We start from the raw sequence: 26,006 nt of genomic DNA, 5'->3' as shown, positions 1-26,006 counted from the left end.
TGGAATATATTTTTAGACAATACTCTCATAAAGTGATCAATAATATTTATGGATTCTATTCCTATTGAAAATCATAATGTACAAATTGCATGAATTATCAATGCACTATTATGATCATGGTATTAGAATAACTATTCGGATCATAGCCAGCCTTATAAAGGCCCGACTGCTCCGTCCCGAACTTCCCGAACTCCCCGAAACCCAAACAAGAACGGGCCAACAACCCATCTTCCACCTCCCGATTCCATCGTCGCCCAGGACCGCCGACCCACCCCGCGCGCCTCAACCGCCGACGAGCCACCGCCACCGCCCAGCGCTCCTCCCAGGCCCCGGCCGTCGTGTGCCTCCTGGTCGCCGCGCGCCACGCCCATACCCCCGACCCCAACCGGCGACACGCCGCACCCCCGCCCCCAACGGATCCGGAGGAGACGCCGCCGCACCACCTCCCGGAGCACCTCGGGGGTCGCCGGATCCGGTGAGGTTCCTTCACCGCCCTTCACTCGCCGGCGACCACGAGCACAGGCACAGATTAGACGCTATCCTGCAGCTGGAGGAGCCGTTGACCTTCGGCCGGAGGAGTCAACGACCTGCAGCTGGTCGCCGCGAAAGACCCCTCCCGCACCCCGCCGTTGATCCCTCTGGCGTCGTCGCCTCTGCCCGAGCTCTCAGTGACGCGCCCAAGCGCCGTCCGTCCTACCCCAGCAGTGTTCCTGCTCATCCACGCCGCTGATCTAGATCAGGGTTGCCCCAGCCGCCGCGAAGGCCTACGACGAGTGTGTCCGGGGTCGGGATCCTCTTCCCCCGCTGTTTGCCTGGGTAGCCGTCGAGCCCACCTCCTCTGCCCACGGCGTGTGGACGCAAATGACGGCGACTCCGCGGTGCTGTAGCCTGCTGCCGCTGGGTGAGTTCATGTGCAGCTTTGTGTTGGGTCTTGGCTCTGTGCGTGTGACGATGGTGAGTGAGTGAGGTGTGTGTGTGCACACAAACTGAAAAAAGTTTCAGATCTTGTAGCTAGCTCGTGTGCACCACAAGTGTTTGTGTTTATGCCCCAAAGAAGAAGGTCACCAAGTTGGAGGGGAGAAGGTCAGATGAGGTGCAGGGAGCAGGGGTGTCGCCTTTGATGAGGAACATGGTCGCTGTTCCAGAACGTGGTGTTCTTTTTGTTGTTGCTGAGTGAGTGAGTGAGCGGGTAACTTCAGAGGCATAAAAGAACATGCAAACAATGTACGTACATGTGCAGCGATCTGAGGCGAGATGTAGAGGGTGTAAAGACAGTTTTGAGTCTGGGTGGATGCAAGTGAAGTGCTGAATTTGCACACTATTTAATGGAAAGCTATTGAATGGATTCCTGAACATGCTGAATTTGCTGCTGGGAGATGTTCAGCGTCTCATTATCTATCCTAGGTACTGGTGTAAAATACAGTTTTTATCGGTTCTTTAGAAAAATGCTCCTATGCATATTATAGCCAACATAACTCAACACTGGCCTTGCACACTATTTAACTTGCCATCAACATATGATGTCCGGAAGAAATTCTGAGTTTTATACTGCTTCAACAAATGTTGGGTGTTATGTATGTTTTTTTAACTGGGTGTTACATATGTTTGAGCAAACCAGTAACCCTTGAACGAATGGTTGTTTGAGAAGTTCTAAAAAATTGCAGCCAACAGGTAGCCATTCAAGTTGAATATGTGTAGTATCATCAGTTCATAGTTGAAGTGAAGATACAAGGACAAAGTTTGAAGAAAAGTTTTTTTTTATCTAGATCAGCGAGTTCATATGTAATAAAGCCTTAGAAAGCAAAACGAAATTCAAAAAAACAAAAAATGCTAGCGAGTTCTTTGCAAAAACCACATGAAGTTCAATAAGTATAATTTTAGAGGTTCAAGTAATATGGGAACGCTGGAAGTTTGTAGAAGAAAAATGCCGGTGGTACCATTGTTGTCAGCTACATCTGCCGGAGCCCCTACTCCTCCACGAATCTGGCCAACCACGCACCGCCGACATGGATCCACACTAACAATCTCAACTTAAAATAACATAGAAGTTTGAAGTATATAAAAAACTCAGATTTTTTGCAAGAAGTTCACGTGCACCTCCGTGCACGGTTTAGAATTTATATTGCGGGACGTCCGACCTCCAATTACAAGTTTTAAAATTACAAAAAATGACGTCCGACCTTCAATTGCGTGCAATTAGACATATACACAAAAATGTGACAGAAGTTCAAGGTGAAAACAAATGAGAAGTTCAAGTACTGCAATGAATGCATTTCAGGTGAGAATAAAAGTATAGAAAAATAAAAGCTTAAAAGGTTTGTTGAAAGAAGTTCAAGTGCTCTGTCCGGGAAAGTTAAAAAATTCTTGCGAGAGAGGTTCACCTTGTATTTCCATGTTCAAAAACACAAAAAAGAAATTGATTTTTTGCATTTTAAAAATAATTCTCTCAATCCATAAAGAAGTTCAGCTATTATTTGGAAGCAATTTGCTCAACTTACAAATTTGAAAAAAGTTTCTAATATTCAACAACTTTTCAAGGGTATATTGTATGCCTTATTCCAAAAAAAATGGTAAAAACAAATTGGTGTATGTAGTTCTAAAAGAAAAGTTTAGCCATATTAAAAAATGCATCTTTTCAACAAGTCTCTAATGGTTTATCATTTGTGAAATTCCGACGAACGGGTGAGGAATTACGAACAATAAAATGTGACAGAAGTCAAACTGAAATCAACGAGAAGTTCAACTACTATAAGGAATACGTTTCAGGAGAGAATAAAAGGAGTACAAAACTAAAAGCCTAAAAGGTTTATTGCAAGAAGTTCATGTGGACGTCCGACCTCCAATTACATGTTTTAAAAATGTCAAAAAATGACGTCCGACCTTCAATTGCATGTAATTTGATGTATACACAAAAATGTGACAGAAGTTCATCGTGAAAACAACGAGAAGTTCAAGTACTGCAACGAATGCATTTCAGGTGAGAAATAAAAGTATAGAAAAATAAAAGCATAAAAGGTTTGTTGAAAGAAGTTCAAGTGCTCTATCCAGGGAAGTTCAAAAATTCTTGCGAGAGAGGTTCACCTCGTATTTCCATGTTCAATTTTTTCCGTATAAAAATTGAATACAATTCTTTACTCAAAATATGAAAAGGTAAAGTTCAAATTGAAATAACAGTGAAGTTCGGAGTTTATTAAAACATAGGACTTACTTATTCAAAAAATAAAAAACACAACACCATTTTTTGCATTTTTAAAAACAACTCATAAACGGAAAAAATGGTTGCTAGAAGTTCAAGTGCTCGGCGAGGAAAAGTTTAAAAAATTCTTGTGAGAGAGGTTCACCGTGTATTTAGATGTCCAAAATACATAAAAAATATGTTATTTTTTGTGTTTTAAAATAATTCTCTCAAACCACAGAGAAGTTCAAAGTGATAACAACCGGAAGTTCACGTACTACATGGTGTGTATTTCATATAAGAAAAATACAATAAAGTGAAACAGAGTGAAGTTCAAACAGAACTGCCCTAGAAGTTCAACTACTTCACGCATTGCAAAAAACAGCACATCAAAAACAGAGTGAAGTTCAAACAGACATGCCCGAGAAGTTCAACTACTTCACACAGTGCATTTCCATTCGCAATGAAGGCAGAAATCATGATCTCGTCATTTTCTAATTTATTTCAATATGGCAGGAATATCATTTGTATAAGTTCAAGTCTTCGGACGGAGAAAGTTAAAAAATATATTATAAAAGAGGTTTGTACAAAAAGAATATCATTTATGTAACACTGACGAAATGGATGACAAAATTACAAACGAAAATATGTCACAGAAGTTCAACATGAAAACAGCAGGAAGTTCACCAACTATACTAAATGAATTTCAGATGAAAAACTTTTAAAATCATCGCGAGTATGAAAAAATAATCAACACGGGAAAGTTGCGTGTTTACAACAGCTTTCCATCGGTATATCAGTTGCTCAATTCCAATGAGTGGATGGAGAGCTACGAGAAGTGGATGAAGAGATACGAGCAAGAAAAAAGCACGTGAAAAAACAGAGTGAAGTTCAAGTACACATGCCGAGAAGTTCAAGTTCTTCACGCAGTGCATTTTTGAAGAATCTGTTTCGCGATAAAGGCAGAACGAATGATCCCGCCATTTTTGAAATTACTTGAAAACGGCTCGGAATTAGAGAAAACCATCAGCACGAAAAAGTTTCGCATTTTCTGTAGCTTTTTAGCGGTATATTATTTGCCCCATTCCGATAAAAGGTGTAAAAATTACAGCTAAAATATATTTTTAGCCATTTTCAAAATTGACATAAAACCGTAATGAATTGGGAGAAATAATATATACCAAAAAGTTTCGCATTTCCTCTGGCTTTCCAGCGCCATATCATTTGCTGCATTCGGACGTAAGGTTAAAAAATTAGCTTGAAAATACGAACTCGGTGGAACTTGTACCATTTTCTAAATTACTTTTAAACCATTCAAAATTAGAAAAAACTTTCAACAAGAGAAAGTAGCGCATTTTCATAAGCTTTCCAACGCCATATCATTTGCCTCAATTGGATTGTCCATTTAGAAATGACATCGAAAATACGAACTCGGCGGTTCGGTTTGTGAAATTTTACAATTTTCCAAATTACTTTATAACCATAAGGAATTAGAGAAAACTTTCAACATGTGGAAGGAGCGGTTTTACAGCAGCTTTCCAACACCGTATTATTTGCCTCATTTCGATAAACGGTTTAGAAATGCGATCGAAAATACGATTCACGTTTTTTGTGTGAAGAGAAAACGGTTTTCAAAACTGCTCTTAAACCACTTACATTTTGCTAAAAATTTAACTTGGGTCATGATACTGGTGTCCATAGCTTTCCAACGGTATATCGCAAGCCTTGTTTGGACAATGTTGGCGGAAGTTCAACCTAGCACTGGGAGAAGTTCAGGTCGAACAACCCAGGCAGTAAATTACAAAAAACGCAATTTCATCACGACCGGAAAACAAAATCCGCCAAAGAGCGAGATTCCTATTTAAAACTGGTATTTAGTTGCTAAAAAACGTTTCTAGATTACACTAACATCATATAGAACACGACTAACCAAAATAATTCGCGAGGGAAGCCACAGTTGCGAAGATAGCCCGAAGGTCAGGTTCGTATAGAAGGAAGTTCAGGCGCGTTACTCAGGCAGTTCAGGTTGTGATCAGAATATTATTCTGATCCCGTGGTCAGAATAGTGTTTATATATATTGAGAATACATTTTGCTGGATATATATTGGTTAACTTTATGCAGAATTTATTGAAAGAATTGAATTTTCAATTTAACTTCATTGCGATATGGGACATTATTTGCTCTATGGAGGAAGATAGAAACTCTCCGAGGGAAGGATTTGCCCAAATATTATTGGTTACACCTTGAAGCGGAAGATATAGTATTTTCTCAATGCAATTAGGAAAAGTGGAAGGTATGTCTATAATCTGTATGCACGGGATTTTTCATATATCATATATACTTCCATGCAAAAAATTCCAAGGAAATTCTAAAGTCAATAAACTTGGAATTGGAAATTATGCCCTCAAACTCCGTTTTGTGGAGGAAAATTATTATTGATGGATACACTATTATACTAATCTTGCATGAGAAGGAATTCAAACAGTGTCTATTATGACAATCATTTATTTATGGCGGAAAATATACTTAAGGAAGCCGGTACGGCTATACTGGAATACAGAACACAGTTTATATTAATACACTGGAATTATACCCGGGAACACTATAGAGCGGAATGCCAGGTTGTCCGTAGGATTGGCTCTATGGATTGTTAAAGCCTGCGAGTTTGATTTTGAATTCAAACTCGGCGCATGACTCACACATGCGTGTATGGGACCAAATTGATTAACGGTATTTGGACTCGGTAACTGGTTGTTAATTATTCTGGTTGGTTTGACAAGTCACGAGTCCTAACTGGAAACAAATTGAAATATCTGGAACTTGAAGTCTATATAAGGTCCCACCCTCTAGTCTTAATATGCATTGTGAGCGGCACCACCGATAAGGCAGAGGAATAGAGGTAGGCTGTTTAGCTCCAAAAACCTAATTTTTTCTAACATTGGCGTCTGAGCCGGTTAGGGTTAACGACGTTGTCGTCAACTCGATTCGATCCATAATCAATTCCGCTGCTTACTCTGCCGATTCGATCGTGGTCAACTGATACATGGGCAATCTAATTTCGATCAATCGATTACCTCGCACCGCGGTATCCCTCCACTTATATAGACATCCCATCATGGACTCAACACTTGAGACCCATTTGGACTCTAGATGCCCAAAGGTCTACTCGGCCCCTGGTTGGATCACATCCGACTAGCAAAAGTCTGATCCGACCTCGTAGGTCACTTCCCTTACATGAGTGATAACGGTGTCCCAGTCGGGAGGAGGGGGGAGGGTCTCTCATCAAATCGTCTCCTGGCCTGGTGGTCCGGGCCGAGGACCCCATATTTAGTGGGCCACACCAGACGGCCCATGGTGTATCAATGGGAGGCTCCCGAAGGCTTGTTGTGTACTCTAAGAAGTAGAATCGTCGATACCGATGAGCTGCTTCATTATGAAGTCGAGGGGAAGCGCGTTGGAAACATACAAATACAAGTTGGGACTCCGGATGTCACCAAGTGGGCTTGCGAGCCGGGTGGCGCTTACACTGCCCGATCAGCGTATGCAGCGTTGTTCATGGAAAGACAGCTTGCCCCCACGGCTGATTTCACGTGGAAGTCTAGAGCCCCCCTGCAGTGCCGGTTCTTTGTTTGGCTCGCCATGAAGAACCGTTGTTGGACCTCCGATCGTTTGGCTAGACGTGGACTGCCGCATCAGGATACTTGCATACTTTGCAACCAGAAGGATGAAACCATGAGTCATATCATGTTGCAGTGCGTCTTCTCGAGAGCCTTCTGGCTACAGCTGTGCACGGCTCTGGACAAGCCGGACTGGACCCCCGCGCAGACAAGCACCCTCCCTGTTTGGATCTTGGGCAAGTGCATACAAGGCATGCATGACAAGGATCTGCGAGCTTTGCTCACACTGGCCTTTTGGGAGTTGTGGAAGCACCAGATCGGTATAGTTTGCGGTGAGTCGCCATCTTTGCAGCGGTTGCTAGGCAGGGTTCTTGTTGACGGTAGAACTTGGAGGACGGTGGGATTGTTGAGAACACCGGGTTTAGATATCTTCTTCTCACGGATTCAAATGTGGGTGTCGAATGAGACGTAGATTTATGTGTTAGTGTGGAGTAGACGGGTGTGTTGTAACACCGTCGTGGAGGGGCTCTTGTACCCTTTTTTCTCTCTCAATATATATGATACCCATGCTATGCGTAACCGAGAAGAAGAAAATGTCGAGGGGGAGCGCTGTGTTGAGAAACTGGTGTGTGTGCTACGGACCGCGCGGCCGCTAGCGTCGGCCATGGGCAACGGGTAAGGGCGGCTAGGGTGGAACGAGATCCTCTAATGTAGGTTGAAACTATTGCCGAGGGACGTCCTTCTGGCATCACCGTTCAGCAGCCATCCGACGGCAGCAAGTGGGAACCAGGGAAACAGAGTTAGAAAGCAGCGGAATGCCAGCCTAGAAGAGATACGGCCCAGTCCAGAAAAGAAAAATACATCCATCTGTTTACTCCCCGTCGTCGTTCGCTCGACATCGCCTGCGCTCGCCATTGCCATGACGGTGCGTAACCCTAGCTCCGCCGCAGGTGAGAGAGCAATCGCCGCTGCCATTGCCACACCTGCGAGGGAGTGCGACCGCTACCGCCGCCTGGGTCAGCGCAAGAGGGAGAGTCGCTGGCAATGCCATGGCCGCCACCACCGCGTGTCTGCACCATGCCGTCGGGCTCGCGACCGTTGCAGGAGGTGCCAAGTATGTGCCGCGTGTAGGAATTTGTGGCTTGCAATATTTTTATATGTCCACTACATTATTATACTCCCGGAATAAAAACCTCACTGTGGAAGTATTCATGGAAATAACCGGGAATACTTGATGTGGAATTGTACTTAAGAAAATATACTTAAGAAAGCCGGTACGGCTATACTAGAATACAGAACACAGTTTATATGAATACACTGGAATTATACCCGGAAACAGTATAGAGCGGAATGCCAGGTTGTCCGTAGGATTGGCTCTATGGATTGTTAAAGCCTGCGAGTTTGATTTTGAATTCAAACTCGGCGCATGACTCACACATGCGTGTATGGGACCAAATTGATTAACGGTATTTGGACTCGGTAACTGGCTGTTAATTATTGTGGTTGGTTTGACAAGTCACAAGTACTAACTGGAAACAGATTGAAATATCTGAAACTTGGAGTCTATATAAGGTCCCACCCTCTAGCCTCAATATGCATTGTGAGCGGCACCACCGATAAGGTAGAGGAATAGAGGGTAGGCCGTTTAGCTCCAAAAACCTAATTTTTTCTAACACCGCGTTGCTAAGCGCGAGCAGCCGCGGATGAAGGGCGACCAACACATAGCCTGGAGTGCGTTGCGGCCTGCAGTATGACGCTAGAGGAGGCAGACAGTAGCTCAGCAGCTGGAGTCTGAAATGAATTTTCAGATGTACAAACCGAATTTGTATTTTGTGAGGAATCTAGAACTCAGATTGTACTGAGATTGTATATTAATGTTCTCAATTTAAGAGCAGAGCATTGATGCTTGTCAATTTGTGAGCATGATATTCATTGATGATTTGGGTTATAGCTGATGTTTTTCAGCTGTGTACCAAGGTGCTAGAGGTTGGCCATGTACCAAACTTGTATTTAAACTCTCTCTCTTTTCTACTAACAGAAAGATCAGTGCTCCTCTCAATATTTTGGGAAATGATAAACTTTCTCTCTTTTCTACTAACAGAAAGATCAGTGATGCTGTCCATTTGTGAGCACACTAGTGAATTGGAAATCGTTGTAATATAGTGCAGAGCATATCAGAAAGAGCAGAGCATATCATTGACGATGTCCATTAGAAATTGATACAAGGGATGTTGTCCACTTGTGAGCATACAAGTGATGTTGTCCATTTGAAATTTGTACAAGTGATGTTGTTCCATTTGTGAAATTGATATAGTGTAGGAGGAAAAAGAGATTAAATAAAGTGAACTATGGTCCATAACATTAAATAAAAAATCATTGTAATATAGTGCATCAGACAAAAGAGATCATCTAAACTTGACCAAAGTGAACTATAGCCCAAACTAAACACTTGACATTACAGAACGGAAACTGTTCCAATTGCTTGCTTCTTTAGGATCACTCAAGTTAGAGCATATGACTTCCAAGAACAAAAGTACCCAAACTTCATCCAAAATTTTACATTGCCTGCCAACATGAGGTACCAAACCGGACAATATACCTCCACAATGGAAAAATAATCATGACCAAAGAACTTGTGCAAGTGACATATTTCAGGATAAGAGAGAAGTTCATGTGATTCTTACTAAAATTTGTGAAACCTCGTGAAAATAAGCAAGAAGTAGGAACTCATGGAACCTTCAGAATTCTATCAGTTCTAGTGAGCTACTCATGGAAACTTCAGACTTAAGCACCGGATTGAAAAGGAGAGCTGGTCATCCTCAGTCGTCTGCTTTTTACATTAATAAAGGGGAGAGTTTGATCAAGTTGAAAGCAATCTGATGTTCCTAACGTCAATTCCAGTGAGCGATTTATGGGGAAGATGGCAGAAGAAAAGCAAGTTTCAGACGTACATACAAGATTGAAGAATAGAGCAGATCGTTCTCCGACGATCGACGCCTTCACTAGAACGCGATTGAAAAACATGGCAGGTTCTTCTCCGGCGATCGACTCCTTCACCAGAACACGCTCTTTTCCATCTCTCTCGCGCCGTTTCTGTGATCCTCCCGCGTGTTTCTGTATCCTCGCGACATTTTCTCCTCCTATTGGGTCAGATTGGGCCGCATCACGTTTCTGGGCCGGTGGCTAAGCTGTGTTTACCCCACACGTCGCTGGTTTTCATTGCGAGTGAAAGCTTCTGCCGTCGGATGGCTGCTGAACGGTGATGCGAGAAGGACGTCCCTCTGCAGTAGTTTCAACCTACGTTAGACGATCTCGTTCCGCTAGGGTTTGGACAGGGAGGAGGGAGAGACCGCTTGCGCAAATTTTTCGTTGATTGCGAAGCATATCGTGCTCGTCCGTGCGTACCGGTGATTGGAGCCGTGCCTGCCGGATCGCATGGAAAGTGAACAAGTTTAATTTGTGTCCGGTTAGGAGTCATCGATTATTTTAGTACTTGTTCCGTTTCAAAATAAATAAATTATTTAGTACTTGTCCGAGTTGAACTAGGAACTCTAGTTCCAGTAGTAGTAGGAATAGGTAAATTATATACTCCTCGTTTTAGTCTCTGTACGGTGGTGCCTATATAAGCACGAGCACCGTAGCGTTGTAGACCGCATTGTATCGATTGATTGCGTTGATCTCATCGAAATCCTATCTTTTGTCTCCGGTTTGTAATGTCTTTTTAATATAAGATGTCAACTACTAAATGTGCTGCTTTGTGAATTTGATACTAGGTAGTTCTCCCCCCTCGGCAGGCAAGTAGCCTTTGCGACTTACATCTCTGCTACAGGAGGGTATGAACCCCCGGATCTAGGCGAGGTGATGGCGGGGAACTCCAACAGGTTTTGGTTTCCTCCTCACTGATTGATGGAGCCCAAGACTGCTTGACGACTTTCAGTGTGGGGCCAGCTTGAGCCGAGGTCGTCTCGTAACAGGAACAGGAAGAATAGCAAACAAGCACACAAGCAGGAATAGGAATATTGGCTGTCACTATCCTCTGGTTAGCAATCAACTATGGAGCTGGCAACTCACAAGCCAGCAAGTCAACCTCTGTCAGATCTTCGGCCCAGTTTATGGACGAAACTGACTCTACTTCCTCATTCAGGCTGATATGAACTGCAAAAGTTTTCATCTTTAGCGTGGATATCGTAGGTATAAATGAAAGAAACTGGAATTAGGAAGTTGTTTCTTTCTCTCGATACGCAGAGGGGAGAGCATGCCCTTTCTCAGGCAGTATATCAGTCGTTAACGATCTTACCGGGACACATCCAATTGAAACTAGAATCCCAACCTCTTTGGAAGAAGCTCCAAATAGAAAAAATTTCAGAGCGGGGAATCTTCCTACAAACTAAAATGTGTTAAATATATATATACCTACCTCTGCCTAGAAAAACTGGAGTTTCAGGCACCCTCGTGGGAGACATTGGATGTTGTCAACCGGCCTTAAAATGCTCATAAACAGCTCTTCCCCTTTGACTTAGTTTTCGCTCTCCTCTGTTTCTAGTAGAAAAAGCCTGATCCTACTTTGCGAGTCCAACAGGTCTAGTATTCTTTTCTTTTTCGTCTGAGGGAACGTGGTAGCCCTGATCTAGCTAAGACTTGAGATTCCATTCTATTTCATTCTGATCTCGTTATGAGGAAATAGGTGAGGCGAGGCTAAGACAAGATATGGGACTTCCCGCGCTAAGTTGTTCCAATCTCAGTACTTAAGTAACCAAACTCGAAAGTGCTGCTATGAGCTAGATTTGTGCGTACAAGGGTAAAGAAGCGAGCAAGGCTACCTTTCCGCTGGAAATCCTATACCTGAGTGCTATTTGATCAGAGTGAGTTGTAATTGAGCTTGATTTACTTGCTCTTCTATTTGCATTTTTTGTTAAGTATGTGGGTGACTCATCGTCGTGAGATCGGTTGGTCGAAAATTCTTTTCAAGTAGTCTCAGTCGGCGAACTCGGCTCCACAAAAGAAGTCAGTAGTGAATCAAAGAACTCATGCATGTAATCAGTGACTAGGGATCGATCAATCGGATGCAACCGAGCCATACAAAAAGAATTGGAAAAGGGATGACGCAAGAGCAGCGGAAGGTGACTTAGCAACATCAGTCATTTCCTATAGAAAGGAAGGAAAGGATCTCTCTTCTGTCTAGACGAAAGATCTCATTTTTGCTACCGCTCTCCCTCTTACGAGTCTCTGTCAGCCGTTGTTTAATAGCTTTCAACGCGAGTTCAGTCATTCTCTTATATACTGAAAAGTACGAACAGACTTAAAGCACAAACATGAAGGAAAGGCTGAATTCGAAACATCTTGAATCGGATTCTCTCTTCTCAGAGAGCTTGAGAGTGAAATGAGTGGGCCGGCCAAAGAAGACCACTATGGAAGTGAAAGGGGAGGGCAAGAGCGGTTCGAAGACCATAGCCCGATGTGGGTACATTGGCGTCATCGTCGTATGAAATTCACGCACAAAGGGCGCCGCATCACTCTCAATGGCATTCAAGATAATCCTTCCTGCCGTCCAATCTCTGTCCGTAAGCTGCAAGGATTGCTGAAACGGGGTGCTGTTAGCCAGTGTGTGCAAGTGCGTCAGATTCACCAGGAGCATGATCTGCAAGCAATTACTCTGGATGCTGATCCTGCAGAGCAGACACCTCCAGCTGTTCAAGAACTGCTACAGGAGTTTGATGCTTTGTTCCGGGAGCCAAAGGAATTACCCCCTCGTCGTGCCTGTGACCACCAAATTCCGTTGGTGCCAGGTGCAGTGCCAGTAAATGTCCGGCCATATAGATATGCACCCCACCAGAAAACAGAGATTGAGAAGCAAATCTGTGAGATGATGAACAATGGCATTATTCATCGCAGCACGAGCCCCTTCGCTTCTCCAGTGCTCTTGGTTCATAAGAAGGATGGATCCTGGTGCTTTTGAAATATCCTATGCCAGTCGCGGGTTGTCCCAAGCTCAACGTAGGTTCGCAAGAGAAAAAGAGGGGGGGTACCTTGTCTGTCGGTCGAAGAAGGCAACAAACAAGTGGAAGCAACCGATGCTTTGGTCATTCTACTCCTTGATGCCAGTCTGTGCTTGCTGTCATGCTGGCAAAAGCGGGGGTTTCGGCCGGCTTTACCTACTATTGGATTTGAACCAATGACTCTCGCCATATGAAAGCGGTACTCTAACCGCTGAGTCAAGTAGGTCAAGCTGAGTCCAGTCAGAGAAAATAAAAAAAAGAGAAAGCCAACCAAAGCGCAACCAGAGTTCTCCGCGGGGTGGAGCGCTAAGAAAGAGAAAGCGTTATCGCTATACGAAATGAAGCAGCGGCTAGCACACTAAGATAAACCACTTGGTTTAAAAAACTGCTTAGTGGCGTGTGATTTCAACACTATTCCAGAGGTATATGATAAAAATGGTGGGAGAGACCTCTATGTTCCTCAGCTTAAATCATTCTATGATTGTTTACAATTCTGTCATCTATTTACATGAGGGCTAGAGGGTGGTCTTGGAGCAAGAAAAGTGTTGAGTCCAGGCGCATTATGGTACGACTGAGACTGAGTTGGGCAGGAGCAAGCAGTTGGATTGGCCTGACTCTTCAAGACCAAAGATACTCGGCTTCCTCTTCATCAAGTCACGAAATTCGACCCTTAGTTAGCAGCACCAAAACTAGAGCAGGCCCAAGACAAGCAAGAACAGTCAGTCAGCACCGATCAGGGAGGAAGCAGACAGTAAGCTAAGAATACTGGAAGAAGGTGGTCGCTCAGCCAAAGCCCTAGTTCAACCAGAACAGTAGGGAAAGTGGTAGAGGCCGCTCCGTAGCTTTGGTCATCGCACTCTAATCCGCTTTAGAAGAAGCAGCTATTCTATTGCTTGGCTATAAAGCCTATAAGTAAGAACTCTGGGGAAGGAATCCGATCTGCAGATGAAGCAGAAGCAGGCAAAAGGCGAGCGCACAGCGAGGAATTTTCCATACTAGATCGACTCAACATTACCGAATCTACTCTGAGACTCTCTTCTCTTCATGGTTGGCTGTAAAAAAAGAGTCTCTTTAGTCCCCAACTCTATGGATTTTACTTTTTGGCTCAACACCCTGCTCTCGACGTTTGCTCGGGACGGGAGGCTATGAAATAGTTAAAATCAGATGCAACATTAAAGAAAGTCAATCCAATAGCCTTAATTCGTACCGAACACTATGTCCTAATAGTAAGGGATTTCTTTCAACCCGGTGGTACCCGGAGAAAACGTTGCCCGAAGGAAGGGACTAAACCCATCTGTTCAAGTAGTAGCCAAGTAGTACCGAAGGAGTATCTCCGAGTTAAGGAGTACCAAAGGGAAGGAAGAAAAACCAAGTGAAAGAAAGAGATCGCAATGGTCTAAGATATAGTCAGTGAACAATAACTCAGATCTGATGTCGGATCGAAACAAAAATGCAAAAAGACAACACAAACGTAAAAGATCGAACTCTAATTTAGTTACTGAGTGAGATGTTTTGCTACCTACAAAAGGTTGGTTCTTCCCCTACAACCCCTACCCCTCCAAGGCAGTACTCTTCATCGGCAAATCCGAATGTCTCGATCCGAGTTGAGACCCACCTACAGAAATTGATCCATCAACGACTTTTTCTATAGTGGCAGGAAGTCTCCAACTCTTCGATATGCGCTAGCTAGGTAATCCCTTTACTTAATCTGATATGGGATCTCTTGCTACCAGAAAGGAACTGAACTGGCTTGCCCGGAAAGAATGGATTGCGACCCTTGGAGAGCTAATGGTACTGGACTGATAGCGCACTGATTGAACCGACCCCGGACGTACCACTGGGGAACCTGTGGCTGGAGAGAATCTCTCGTGATGGAGAAATGTCAAATGGGAAGCTCTATGGAGGCACAAATCGTGTCGTTCGTCATCGAAATGGGACTGACTCGCTCGGGAACAGGCACAGGATTGAGGAACTTTCTGGCGTAACACACCCGTAATGGGGCAATCTGACTAGCTGGTCAAAACCCTTTCCGCAGTGTTTAAGTGGTGCTGGAAGGAATCAAGAGGGGAGGAGGAAAGCTGTACCAGGCGGAAGGAGAAGAGCTGATTGCTACTAAATCAGAACAAGCTTAGTTCTGCATGATGTCTCAATGGTGCATGGTCAACTCAGTAAACCTAACATCTCTGATCTCTGATCCAATTTCAACCCTACTGAACTCTTAAGAGTAGGTGTTTCAAGAACCTAAGTCCTTACAAAAAAAAGAATCCATGATCACTATATACCCCCGAAGGTACTGAGCCCAAACATCTGAAGCCATACGGATACTCACATCTGCAAAAGGCTGAGATTGAGAATTGAGGAATTGCTGAAGAATTCACTGATACAATCCTCTACTAGCCCCTTTGCTTCACCTGTGCTGTTAGTGAAGAAGAAGGATGGGACATGGAGGATGTGCATTGAAACCAGGCAGCTGAATGCCAGTACAGTAAAGAAGAAATACCCAATTCCGGCACATAGATGCCCTATTGGATGAGTGGTGCTAAATATTACAGCAAGATTGACTTAAGATCTGGCTATCATCAGATCAGGATGAGAGAGGAAGACAAGCCCAAAACTTCATTCAGAACCTTGTAACTATGAATTCAATGTGATGCGGGCTTACAAATGCTCCTGCAACGTTTCAAGCACTCATGAATGATGTGTTCAAGCCCAGAAGATTTGTGTTGGTTTGATGATATACTTCTTGAAGTAAAACACTGAAGGAGCATCAACAGCACTTGCAGCTAACACTTTTTCCGCGGAATCAGCTACATGCTAAGATGAGCAAGTGTGAGTTTTGACTTTCAAAGGCGGAATATTAGGGGTAAAATGGAAAATAAGGTGGCAGATGCATTTAATAGGAGAAAGGCCGGAACATCTGTCCAGCTGGTCCAAGGTGTGCAAACCGCTCTGTGAAGGCCGACTGAGAATGAGGGACCTAGTAGTGTATTTCGAAGCCTTCTAGGCAAAGCTGCTTTGGCATGCACTGAAAGGGCGTCTTCCTTTCCTATATTATACCAGAGGTGAGTGCATAATCTGGTGTAGAACGGAGGGGATATCCTAAGTTGATGTGCACAAGTGCTTCCTCTGATTGAGTCGATTGCCTCAACCAATTTCTTAGTACATCAACACAAGAAGTGGCGAATTGGGGATGATACTACCTCAGTGAAACTGTGGGAAGATGGGTAGGTGGGGCCTCTCAACCAAGACATCGCGGTTGGCGAGTGGGGACTCTACTGAATTCTAGCATGGGTGTGGTAGATTACTGACGTGAAGCCAGACCTCTATGAGTGCTCTACATGGCCGGATCAAAGCTATTCTAAAAACTAGATCCATTGGAGTGGGAAGTACTCAAGATGTAGAAGAGGACCCAAGCAGGTTTGGTCCTCTTTCTCTGATGTGTTCTTAGAACCCACTACTCTCCCTCCTAAAAGACCATGTGACCATCAGATTCACCTCACGATAGTCAACCAGTGAATCAAAGGCCTTATAGGTATTCACACCACCGGATGAAATTGAAGCCATAATCCAGGAGTTACTCTAGAATGGTACTCTACAACCTAGTTCATGCCTCACCGGCTCTTCTTTACAAGAAGAAAGAAGGTTCGTGGCGCCTATGGATTATAGGCAACTCAATGCGCAAACCGTAAAAAAGAAATACCCGATACCGGTCATTGATGATCTTCTGGATGAGCTACACGGTTATACTGTGTACTCAACAATCGTTTTATCTATTCCCACATCGATTCACCAATCCTGGAACTCGTTATGGATAGAAGGTCTGTAGAAGTGAAAGTAGGACGACGGGAGAGAAGAGTAAGGAGTACCGGAAAAAGAAGATTTTGGACTTTCTGCCCACGAAGAAATAGTAGCATTTGAAACTGGAAAGATTGACTTTGGATAGTAAATCCCCAAGGAAGGGCTATAATCCAAACAAAGGAGGAGCTAGCGGACAGTTCGAATTTCAACGATTAGGGAGGGGAATTGAAACACTTGTCTTTCACAATCAATTCTTTCTTTTTTTATGTTTAGGACACGCGAAGCGAGAGCGAAACTCGCTATGAGGAGAAGACTCGGCAAGAGAGGTTTGAACAAGAGGAACTGCCGTCTAGTTGAGTTTGATCATTCTCTCTTTCTACCTCTCTTTCTTTCAAGAGCTGAATAAGGGCATATCCGCAAAAGAGAGAGAAATCAGACTTTCTTCTTTACCCCCCTCATTATTCAAGACGTGAATATAAAGTGTATTGTACTCCCTTGGATCTTTTCCGGGATCTTTACTCGTCGTTGATCAAGGAAGCTAGAAGGAAGATGGGTGGTAGGGTGAATGGACATTCGTATCCTCTCCGACTCGTCGGTTAGGAGAGTAGCGACCAAAAAGAAATCATTATACAGGATAACTGCTGTAGAGATAAAATGTAGGAAGGAGAAAGTTGGTTTCAATGAGTCATGTGAACTGTAGAAGAAATAGGTAAACAAGGCGGGTTAATATATATACGTTGAAAAGCAAGGGGATAAATTGAACGAAATGAAGAGCAATCCAGAATCCTATTTTGTATACTATAAGAAAAAGGCACTGAAAACTTGGAAACGGAAGATGTTGTAACTGATATGGGTAGTCACACATTAGGCAAAATGGTGTAGTGGTTGGGCCAGGTAGCTTCTTCTTTTGAACAACATTTCATTCTGTTTTGGATGCTTTCTACTATGTTTCAAGTGATCAAAGAAGAGTTTATTTCCCACTACTCATATCACATCTTATGTGTTGATGCAAGCTGACTAAATCAATAAGATGGTATTCGTATTTGATTAGACAAGATGGTATTCTTCTTTATTCCGGAGCACAACAATCCGGATCTCTATCTTATAGCTTATCCTTCCTATTCTGTATGTATTACGATCATGTCAAGTCAATGGTCTGTCTGCCCTGCAACCGGTCTTGAATGGCTTCAGTGAATTGTTTGCTGAGCCTACAGAGTGACCTCCTAGGAGGACAATAGACCACAAAATACCCTTACTACCAGGCACTAAACCTGTCAATCATTAGAGAAGGGACAGAGTTCAAGATAAGACTATCTTGCCTGTTTGGTAGAGAGAGTACCGGGTATTCCGATGGTTAAAGATTCAAGTCTTAGTGGCAAAGGGGGACAGCTTTGGCCTGCAACCGTTTCCACTTTACGGCCCACAGCTTGTGTTCTTCGGTATTAATTCAGTTTCTGTTTGTTTGGCTTGTCTCGTGCACCACCTGAATTGAATCATAGTAATGGGACTTTGGTAATCCAGTGATGAAGTCAATGCTGATAATGGACCATGCTTCATCAGGAATGGGTAGAGGATCGAAGAGGCCAGGGAGTTTTTAATGTTCTACCTTAGCTTGCTGACAGATTTGACACTTGTTGACAAAAGATTCCACTGATTGAAAGATTCCTGTCCAAGCAAATAGTGCCTTGATGCGGTGATAAGTAGCAGTAATGCCAGAGTGGGCACCAATACCACTGGCATGAAGTGCTTGCAAGATGTTTTTTTTCATTTAGAAGTTTGCACCAACCCATACTCTTCCTCTATATCGAATGACCCCATTATGCAATGAATATTTGCTATTCTTGTGAGTGCTCAGGACTGCCAATTCAGATAGTAAATTCTGGGTGAATGTGTCTTTGCTGTACCCTGCAACAATATCAGTGAGCCATTGTGGTTGACAGGAAGTAATGGCATTGACTTCATCTGGCTCATGTAATCTAGATAGTGGTGCATCAGCTGCCCTATTCTCTGAGCCTTTTATTGGATGGTATATTGTAATCCCATGAGCTTGAGGAAAGGAAAGCTTTGTGCTGCATTGGTGTTTTAAGTCTTTGAGCAGTCAAATGAGCTAAGCTCTTGTGAATGAAACGCCTGTCCTGCTAAGCCCAAACTCTAATGTGCTTGACTTGGAAGTAGGCCACTCTTTCACTGTGAGGATCTTCTTTTAGTCTGTAGCCACCCCTTGCCCACTAATGACATGACCCAGGTATTCTATCTGTGGTTGAGCAAATGAACATTTATTCAACTTCACATATAGTTGATTCTGCTTCAGAAGGTCAAATACTTGCTGCAAATGGGTGACATGATCTTGCAAGGATTTGCTGTAGATTAATATGTCATCAACAAAAACAAGTACACAAACCCTAGTCAGCTCAGCCAGAATTGTGTTCATAGCACTCTGGAGGGTGGGTGGTGCATTTGTGAGCCCAAATAGCCTAAAATTCATAGTGACGTGGGTCTTGAATGCCGTTTTGTATTCGTCTGCTTCATGTAATCTTATCTGATGGTAACCAGCTCTCAGATCCAGCTTAGTAAACCAAACAGCACAAGATAACTCATCCAACAATTCTTCAACTACAGGCATTGGGTATTTTATTAGACGAATCCATCTTATTTCCTTATTTCTCTGTTTTGGTAGCAGGAGAAGTAGTTTGTTCAGCCCGGACTTCAAAGTAGTCTCCCCCGTTGACCTTCTTTTTTAGATAGAATCCTCAATGAGTGTAAAGGACTCCCAGACTTGCTCCACAGTACTATACCATACAGAGCCGCGCCCTTGTGATATGATAAGAAGAAAAGGGGCCAGACCGCCCTCTTTTCTTTTCCGCACCAAGCCTTCTTGTAAAATCAGGTGTATAGCTCAGTTGGTAGAGCATTGGGCTTTTAACCTAATGGTCGCAGGTTCAAGTCCTGCTATACCCAAAACAAAAAAAACCACTCTTGTATTCGTAAGGATGCATAGTAGCCTTCAAAGAGCACTCTTTGGCCTTGAGAAAAGCCCCTTTCTCATCAACATCTCGACTTCGCTCGTTGTTTGAGGTAAGTATAAAGCAGATCAGACTGGCTCGGTCATTGATAGGCTGGCCTTCTCCTTATTCATTGGATAGGGCGTGGGGGAAAGTCAAGTCAAGCACTAGTTAGTTGGGGTGGGACGCACCAAAGCAGCGTTCGTTGCACTAGCGCCTTATCTTTTGAAGCTAAACAGAGGCTCGAAAGACGGAGTACGTCCGAAGTCGTGGCTGCCTTTTTGTAGTGCGCAAGTCAGAGTGAACTTCTTCTTCTGTTCTGCGGATCTACTAACGAGAACTGCCGTACAGTCCTATCTTTTTTTAAGAAAGATCGTAGATGAACGTTTCGTTTCGTTACCTAAGTAGTTGAGCAATTCATTCCAAGGTAAACAAAGAGGTATTTCCTTTTCTCGTTCAGTCCTTCTCTCCTTCCATCCCAGTAGGCCTATTCATGCTTTTTTGCTATCCATCTTGATCAAATAGAAGAAGGGGAAATTCAGACTAGGCAAAACACCTCAAAAAGTGAAAAAAAGATAAAACAACTTTCTTATTGTCAAGTAGTAAACCATAGTTCTCATCCTAGGAAACCATATCGATCATCGGTTCAGAGCTCCCAACTACGAAGCTCTTTTCTAGAGCGAGTCAACAATTCGTGGATCCATGGTTTGGATGAAGCTATGTACCCGGGTAGAGATGATTTGTCTCAAAGATGTTCCACTCATCCAAGAATCTGAAACTTCATCTACATAAACTCATAAATAGCCCTTTCCTTTCTTTTCTTGACTTAAAAAGGTAATCAATCCTTTCTTTTCATCTTTTATCAAGTCTTTCTCTTCCTGATTGAGTCAATCAGGGATAGAAATTCGGATCAACTATGAGGAGTAGGGCTGCTGGGCAAGTGAATGAACTCTGTCCTAGGCATTTCCAATAAGTTCAGTGAAGTGAGGGCGAAACCTTTTTTGAGAGGGAAAATACACTCCAAATGATATTCCATAATGGAAGGAATGAGTGGAAGATTTACTGGAAGAAAAAAATACGATACTTTTCTAGTCGTAGGTAGGGCTACCTATCTAGTTTCGTGCTTCGGGCGTACCAGATTCAATAGGCTAGGTTATAGCTGACAGATTTCTTTAAGAACTAGCCGCCTATAAGCCTCGCTAGTAGTATTCCTGCCCAGTGCCAGAGTAGTGACTCACAAGGTAAGTTCTCCTCGATGCATTTCCAACACTCTCTTTTTCTACGTACACTTTTGATTCCTCAGTAGGTAGGGACAACGTTCGAGATCTCATCCGACCGTCTATTTCTCACTGATTGGGAGATTGGATTGGAATCCGAGGAGAACTGATTGGATGTCATGGAACGAATGGGGCACTACGTTGGTTACCCACTGCTAGCCTAGCAGAGATTTCTCTATTTGTTGAAAGTGGAAAGGAGTCATATTTGAATCGGAAAGTTGGGCTCGTTCACTCACACCTTTCTTTGATTATCGATGACTTGGCTTCTTGCTCAAGTAAGCACCCGGCATACCAATTCATTATCCTTGGGGCTCGGCTCGCTCCTTCCTATCTACGTTATTCTTTCTTTGCTACTCTCGTAATGATGTTCCGAAAGAAATCAAGGTTACCAGGTCACAGCTCTGATTCTTCTTCCCTTATAGAACCTTCCCGCAAGAAATCAGTGGAAGTGGGTCCGCCCCTACAACTCATCAAATCTGCCTTCTTTTCTGTTCTGCGTTGTACATATTCTCAAGTTATGAGAAAGAATGGATTTGAATGCAATTTGGAATTAACAAAATAAATGAATGAAGAATATTTTTACCTCTTATCTGATAAGCAATCAAAGCATTTGAACTGCTCAATGAACAATAAAGAAAGAGCTAAGGTAAAAAAGTATATGTGTTACTAATAGTAAACCAATTTTATTTGGAGTTTGCTTTCAGCTGAACATGTTATAACTACAAATGAGGTGAGGCTTGATTAGGTGGCTTTGCAAGAACTAGGGAGGAACACAAGTTATGTACTTTAGGCTAAACATATGAATTTAGAAGATCAACTTTTCCAATTGGACATAAAAAAAGCAACCAATAATATATATATATATATATATATAAATATAAACTTCCATAATATTTTCTCTATGGTGAAGTAATTTCATCGATAACCACTAAACGATTAAGTAGCGATGTATGCAAAGCTAGACAACGAACATTTCATAATACACTCGTTCTGCATATCTTTAGGATAAAAGATAAAACTGCGAAAAAATCCGTTTTCCTAAATAAAAAGATCAAGAAATCTATTTTGTATGGTTCTTATTTCGTTGAAAACGTTTCCATGAGACTTTCTTTCATTGAAGAAGTCCATGACTTGTTCTAGGTGATATGAGGCTGAACAGGCTTTAGAAAAAAATGCAAAGAAGGGTACATGAGGGTGGAATAAAAATCAAAAAGATGACCCCTTCTTTCTTCCTGAGCATTACCGATAAATATTCATTCTTTATACATTAGGTTGGGTTTCAGATGTATATCATTTATTATATGAAACCAAAAAGAAGAAATGACAAGAAAGTTGTATATAGATGGAGGAATAAATTATGATGTGGAAAACAAGGCAGGGGTTCAAATCCTGTCATCCCTACCTATTACTTCTCCTATGGGCAGTAATGAGGGATCAATTGAGATCGATTCAAATTGGACAAAATTCAGAGTTTCATTTTTCTATATGCATGCGGTACAAAAATCATCCTTTTCTTTACTTCTTTATCTCCCGGAAAGCGCTCTTAGTTCAGTTCGGTAGAACGTGTGTCTCCAAAACCCAATGTCGTAGGTTCAAATCCTACAGAGCGTGATTTTGTTCTTTTTATGTCGAATCCAAAAAAAAGAACTTATATAAATATAAGAAAATGAGACAGTAATGAGGTCCATATCGTCATCGTAATAAAAAGAAAGATCTGCAAGCATTCTTTATGGGAGTCGGGGCTTTCTGATTTGAAGTTGCTGGAAAAGGACCTCTATGATCGGTTGATAATTAGTCGTTTTTTAAGGTAAGTAGGCAGGGGTGTCTTGATCGAAACCGAACTTCAATTCCACCCAGCTCAGATTCTATGCAGCAGTGGGGAAGACCTGTTTATACTTTTATTGAGAATTCCATTTCTTCCTGCCGCACCCCAATTCTTTCCCAGTAGTTGCAAATTGATATGAGACCTTGAACCCAGGGGGCTCCTATGTTCTGGGCAGAGGCATTGATGCGGGCTATTAGAATAAGGTGGTAAGGTCCAGGCATCTTCAAACCCCACATATGCCCTCTTTGATCTAGTAAGGGGAATGAAATAAACAGGAATGTTGCACAGTAAAGTGTCAGCACTCATCCCCAAACTCCATAGGCCCCGCAATAGAAAGAGTTTACTTTGGTGCCGGAGAGCCGAAACCGCTAACCGAAACAAGACATATTCACTTTGACCACAGCCACCCGCACTTGCCTACCCGACTGGCTATTTTAGCTATTCTCTCTTCAACCTTCCTCTAACCTAAAATAGTCGTACCGCTCCCCCTTTAGAGATAGATTTCTTTATTCTCTAAGCTAGCTAAACGCCCGAAACATAATAAGCTAAGCCTCCGTCGATTTAGCCAAAGCAGGCCTGGAGAAAATAATGGGAGTCGGTGTCCCTTAAACGCCTTGTTTCCTCTTCTTTATGGTGGCTTCTTCTTAAATGAAAGAAGATCTCTGCTGCGCTTATGCCTTCAAACCCGAAAACAGTGGTTATTACGACACCAGGTGAAATAGCTGCTTTTTCTTCTCTTCCTCCACTCGACCTATTGAAGTTGCGCTCACCCGCAGCCCTAAGCCCTACAGTTCCTTCGCTTACCGCCTAATCTTAATCTATTGCCCTGCCTCCAAGAGAAGAAATGGCACCAACCGATACAATGGCAGCTAGTTCCAGGGAAGCTGCTTCAATGGAAGTTGGATTGCCTAGTTGCTTTTGAGTTCGATTTGAACTAGTTTCCAAGATTTTTTTTCATCCATGCCTATAAGTATAATTATCTTTTCCAATCCGAGTGTTCCATCGGACTTACTCCATTTGCTTCTAGGGATAGATAGGGCTGGAGTCATCAGTGCTAGAATGAAATGTGAATGAGAGCATAGATTGATTGTCTCACTGCATGTACGTATAGTAACCGGTTAATAATACTAAGGGTCCCTAATACTAATCTCGACATGAGAGGAACGTGTCCTCTCGGCCTTGATATATACTAACAAATATGGTTTTTTCACTCAGACATGAGAGGTGAGATCGATTATATGATGGAGACAGATGGAGGATCAGAAAGTGAGAGATTGTGGCGTGAAGCACATGTAAGGTGTACAACTCTTGAGACGGATGCATCGAGGTGCCGGCCTGTGAGAACGCTCGTCATAGCGTTGCACCATAATTTTGTGATGGGTCTTTCGTTTTAAAAATAGGAGTTTTTCGGGTCTAGTTTACCGGTCCATCAATGAATGCGTATGAAAAGTGAAATAGTTGATGTGATGGATGTGCCCGGTATCGAAAAATGAAACATCGGCTCGACGCAGGATTTCAATAGAACGAAAAACATCGTAAGTAGTAGAGGGATAGGTACTTATTCCCGGCCAGCGGTATCATTGCTGCTCCCCGCCTAATGCGGACCATTGTGCAATGCTTATGTGAAATCTCAATCCAAAACTTCTTCGTTTCGTTGGAAAAACCAACAAAAACAAGAACATTCTTTCACGAACTTCCATGACAAAATGCTAGTTGCCTCGTAACACATACACTGGAGCATTTGTCCCATCAACGAAGACTACTTACTATACGCGTTTTTGAGTTGCATTTAGTGCTCTTTTTCGTCGCCAGCTAAATCAATCAATTTGACAAGATCTTGCATCAATCACCTCGTCCTCTAGGGAAATGCACTCCTGAATAGACTCGATTCCCCGCCCCGCATCAGTGAAATGTCTAAGACGCAACGGAATAGCAACGTTTCTTTCTATATGATAATATGCACCGAGGGGAGGAGATGCCTGAAAATTGGTTTCTTCTTTTCAAGAGTTGGGATTGAAGGATTTGCTAATGCCCGACCCTTCTCGACTAGAAACTCTTCCGCTCCTCCGGACCTTTGGAAAACCAAGAAGCAGAATGCAGTGTCTGCTATGATTGCCCCAGATGTAAGTTGGCCTCCCCCAGCCACAACTATTTTAGCCGATTTTTTCTTTTGGATATGGCAAGTGGTTGTAACTGCTAAATACAAATCAATGAATGTACTTGAACTGCCGGTATCAATAAGGGCAATGCCTGTTTGTCCACCAACAGTGACCTTGACTGAAAATGTGCCAGCAGTGACCTGCCCTGAAACTGCATGAGCCGAAATATGCATGAGATACTCATTTGGAGGGGAGTCCTGATCCTGTGGGATCTCTTCTTCTTCTTGTACTGCAATCTCTTCTGTGGCATCATTTGGTGTGTCAGTTTCCTGCATGACATTGATAGTAGGGATTAACTTGCAGAAGTTTTTGATTTGTCTTTTTCATGTCATGGGATAACCCCCTCGAAAGAAGAGTGCAAAGACCAAGTTCCCATTTCCTCCGTTCATCCACGAGAATCGATATTCGTTCTTTCCACTTTGAATACGTCAATTCTCATCCGTTACTTGAGATTCGATACGTAAGACACGTCATTTCTCATCCGTAACTTCCATCCGATAAGGGCAATAAAGCCAAGGCAAGCTCATATTTGCGTATCTAAAGGCTTGGTGTGGAGTTTTGGGGAGAGGGCCTGGGTTTCGGGAGATGAAAAAGCCTACTTTTACAGCTAAGTGATTAGGACTTGATCGAAAAATATTGCTCTCAAAACATGCATTTATGAGGTAAACTAGAAAAACACTACTTTTGACCCATAGTGATCCGCACTTTTTTCATTGGAAATCGAGTTTCCTTAGGGAAAAAGGACTTGCTAACTTTTGCAGCTATATGAAACGGACTTGCCTACGGCACTTTTGCACCGAAGAAACTAAAAAATAGTCTTTCTCCGCCTAAAAGCAAGGTAGGATTTCTACGAAACAAGTCCGGATAGGTAACTAGGCGGATAGGAAGGATTTCTACGAGCTTCAGTTCATGAATTGAAATATGCATGCATCCCATTCATAAGGAGTAGCTGGCTATCCGTGTGCAACACTCATTTCTTTCTAGGAAGATAAGATCCCGCTCTAAGGCATTGGAGCTGCTGGAATATGATACGAAAATACAGATTGATGTTTCTGCTTCTCCTCTCTCGGGAATAGTTTACCGACGGGGCCACCTGTAAATTCTTTAGTTAAAACAGGCCTCGGGAGTAGTCATCCTAGTATCGAAAATCATCTA

The 26,006-nt window shown here is 42.9% G+C and overlaps 2 non-coding genes across 2 annotated transcripts; both read left to right on the top strand.

Moving 5' to 3' along the window:
• Positions 1 to 19,473: 19,473 nt before the first annotated feature.
• TRNAK-UUU (transfer RNA lysine (anticodon UUU)) lies at positions 19,474 to 19,546 on the top strand. Its single transcript has one exon. It is a non-coding gene; the product is annotated as a tRNA-Lys (tRNA).
• A 2,858-nt stretch (positions 19,547 to 22,404) lies between these two features.
• Positions 22,405 to 22,478, top strand: TRNAW-CCA (transfer RNA tryptophan (anticodon CCA)). Its single transcript has one exon. It is a non-coding gene; the product is annotated as a tRNA-Trp (tRNA).
• Positions 22,479 to 26,006: the final 3,528 nt, after the last annotated feature.

Source organism: Aegilops tauschii, chromosome 3 (genome assembly GCF_002575655.3).
Source record: "Aegilops tauschii subsp. strangulata cultivar AL8/78 chromosome 3, Aet v6.0, whole genome shotgun sequence".
Classification (NCBI taxonomy): domain Eukaryota; kingdom Viridiplantae; phylum Streptophyta; class Magnoliopsida; order Poales; family Poaceae; genus Aegilops; species Aegilops tauschii.
This window is presented reverse-complemented; position numbering and strand designations above follow the sequence as displayed.